Source organism: Delphinus delphis, chromosome 14, assembly GCF_949987515.2.
Source record: "Delphinus delphis chromosome 14, mDelDel1.2, whole genome shotgun sequence".
Classification (NCBI taxonomy): Eukaryota; Metazoa; Chordata; class Mammalia; order Artiodactyla; family Delphinidae; genus Delphinus; species Delphinus delphis.
This window is the reverse complement of record NC_082696.1, coordinates 10,516,711-10,520,222: the sequence shown is the minus strand read 5'-3', so window position 1 is coordinate 10,520,222 and position 3,512 is coordinate 10,516,711. Positions and strand designations below refer to the sequence as shown.

General features: G+C 47.5%; 1 long non-coding RNA gene across 1 annotated transcript; it reads right to left on the bottom strand.

The window, feature by feature from the left end:
* Positions 1-463: 463 nt before the first annotated feature.
* On the bottom strand, positions 464-1,861 carry LOC132436827 (uncharacterized). The gene is made up of 3 exons (XR_009521893.1): positions 1,758-1,861; positions 1,455-1,540; positions 464-490 (listed from the first exon to the last, which is right to left on the bottom strand). It is a non-coding gene; the product is annotated as an uncharacterized lncRNA (long non-coding RNA).
* Positions 1,862-3,512: the final 1,651 nt, after the last annotated feature.

Genomic DNA, 3,512 nt, shown 5'->3' with positions numbered 1-3,512 from the left:
AAGTCCGGAGGTAGACAGTAACTAAACCAGCACCACAGCTCTCCTTCAACACAGGGACACACCTACCTCCAAGGCATCTGGGAAATGTGCAGACATTTTTTTCTTACAAGTGGTCATGTGCCCTGTTAAAAAGTGGGGCTTCTCTTACTACAGGTGAGGAGAACAGATATTAGGTTAGGCAACTTGCATCTCTGCCACATGTTTGCAGAGTGCTGGGCACAGGACAGACACAACAAAGGTTAAGTGATAATAATTATAAAACTCAAAGCAGCCCGGAAGTGGCTTGGTTTATTGATTAAGTACAACTATGTCTGCCCGAGGTTTTCCCTTTTCCAGACTCCTGCCCTATCCCTAAATAGGCATGTGAGTGAGAGGAAGGGAGTGCGTGCTGGGTGCTCCAAACGCTGCCTCCTGGGAGCACCGACTCCCAGGCCTGGCCTCTCCATTTCCTCCTCCAGACATTAGAGGTGGTTTGCCCCAACGTTTGCACCTGTGGAAAGGTGGCAGAAAGCCAGGTCATGACACAAAATAAGGACAATGCCCACGCCTGGGCATTTCCCAACCTGGGCTCCTGCTTTCTTCCCATGCCCACTTTCAGGGACTGCAAATGACAGCTCTGGCCTCTCGCAAATGCAGAAGGAGCAGGGCAGTCACACTGCATTAACTCCAGGGGACAAGCAGCCACACTGGACAGAGATGTCCTTTAGATCAGTGACAACAAGCATGGCATTCCTTGGTGCTGTGCAAACAGGAGGCTCTGGGAAGGGGGCAAATTGTAACTTATGGGTTGAGTGTCAACTCATTTGGTTTATTGGTTTCAAAGAGTTTTCCATGGATCATCTCAATCTCACAGATTCCTAGGTAAGAGAGAAGGCTCTCACATCGCAAAATATTTGCACCGTGTGGATCTGAGGAGTTTCCCTCAGTCTCTTAAAACTTCTAAGTTGTTTTTAGGTTTAAGATTCTATGACGGACAGAGCTGGCTTATCATAACGGTTGGGATGTGGTACAGAGAAAACTGGGTAGGATCGATGGATAGGGTGAAGTGGACAGGATGGTAGGGATAAAAGCTGGAGTTTCCAGCTGTTTCATCATTGGTTTGGACCAGGAAGCGGGGTATGGAAAAGGAAGTGAGAGGTAGGAACTTGATCCTTCTATTTGCTCACCCCCATATCCAATCTATTACCAAGTTCTATGTTATTTCCTTGCCCTCCCTGCCATGGAGGGCCACTGCAAGCACGCACGATGATTTGTGCAAATTAGAAAAAGACACCCCATCCTCCAGCAGACTCAGTCCTGTGCCAGGACTCAATGGGCAGCAAGTAAGGCTCTGGCTGAACTGCAACCCCCATTCACATCCTTGGTTGGAAGCCCTTGCTCAGTGAAGAATCCGCAGATTCTTAAGTGGTGGACTCAAGTGGTGGACTCTTTAGTGGTGGAATCAGTTCACTTACCTCCATCCCCGTGGTCCCTCCTGCCTCCTTCCTGGCTCCATCATCTCTCATCTCTCACGTGGACGATGCTCCGTCATGACAGGTAACTGGGAGAGGGTGTACAGAGGGTCTCAAATTCAGGCTTGGTGTGGGTGCCAAGTAAGGTTATTCATACAAGGACTAAACGAAAAGGTGTTCATCCTATTACTTGTTTTTAGACTTGTGATCGATTTAACAGACCACCCAGCCTGTGGGGCACGACACTGTAACTTAATCAAACATAAATGAATCTTAGTTATTCTGTGAAAAACACACTTGTATCACCTTCTATTTTTGAGGCCGAGTATGTTTTAAAGAAACCCGTGAACATTCAAATAGACTCATCTTACGATGCTTTTATTATCCCTTAGTATCGCAGAGTACCAGGAGGCTCCCCGCACGAGCGCGCCCGGCCGGGGCCGAGCCGCGGGAGCCTGGACTCCCAGGGCCGGCCCCACGCTCACGCCCAGCCGCCCTGGCCCCGCCTCTCTTCCCAGCAGCCCGTGGGTCCCGTGACCACCCAGGGCCCCGGCTTGGCCCCCGGCTCGGACGCTGCAGCTTCCTCGCGTGGCTCTCGAAGCGCGAGCCCAGCGCGGGGGACCTTCCTCCGCGGCCGCGGCGGCGCTCCTGCCCCTCTCCGCCCCCAGACCCGCTGGACTCCTGCTGTCTGCGACGCTCTTTCCCTTCCTTCCCGGGTTCATTTCTCCTCACTTTTCGGTTGTCAGTCCCAGCCACGTTTCCTCCGGGAAGGCTTCCCTCGGGCCCCAGTCTACGTCAGCTTCTTCGTTTATTTCCCTCATAGAACCCTGGCATCTTTCCTTCCGAGCACGTTATCTCTGTGCAATTTGACACTTATTAGTGGGATCATTTGATTAATGTCGAGCTGGTAGACGGTGCAGGAAGTTCCTTACACCCCCTCCCCCCCCGCCCCCCTCAGTGTAGTGCCGCAGAGCCTAGCACAGGGCTGGTGCAGAGTTAGGCAGGGCTCGGCAATGATTTGCTGGATGGATGGATGAATGAATGAATGAATGGGGTTGAGCCAAGAAGCTACCTTCTCAGCAGCTCCTTGTGGATTATGCTTTGGGAGGGAAACCTATATCCCACATGGTCCTTGAGAAAGCAGGTCACAGCACCACAGAGAGATGTACAGCTTGAGAGGAGACGTCTGAGGGTCAGAGAAGGGGCCAGGTATAGGCCCCTGAATTTTAAGTCCTATAGTAACATACTACAATGTGGACATTTCCTTTAAGTAAGGGAGAGAAAAAAATATTTATGCTTAACCACTTGGGCATTTCTAGAGGAATGCATTGATAAGCAAATTCCCCAATGAAATTATATCATTTGGTATAACAGCAGCATATCACCAAGCCCTTTGCCCCTTAGAACAATCAGATGACTGTCAGTAATTTGCCCTTAAAGATGCTTACTGATTCCCTTAATGAATTAGGGACAAAGCAATCGAAGATAAGGAGGGTGAAATAAATATCTCGAATGCACTACATTAATGCACATGAGGTATTGTTTGGAATTTATTGTGCTTGATAAGTAGTTTTATTTTAGAAGGTTATATGTACTATGAAGCAATTAATCACATATGACAAAGACGCAGAAGGCCTTCAGCTAGGTCGCTAAAATCTTTCCATAAAATTGAGGTATTAACTCTCCAAATGATTTCCCTTATATTCTTGATTATTACAAAATTACCTCAAATATGTTTACTTCCCAAGTATTTATTTATGAGGAACTAGAGTGGTGTTATCAATAAAGTGCCTTTATGCAAGCAGCAGGTTATCAGTGACAGAAGCCATATAGATGAGTATATGTCACGATGTAATCATAGGTGCTCAATAAGTGATTCTGACGATGGCAAAATGAGGACAATCTTGGGAATAAAGTGAAAGAAATGCCATTGAACACACATTTGTCTAAAAGTTATAGAACATTTCTAAACTAGGCTGTAATAAAAAATTTTATTACACATCATTCAAAATGTGGACAGTCCAGTATAAGATACATAGTACAGTGTTCCAAAATGTATTA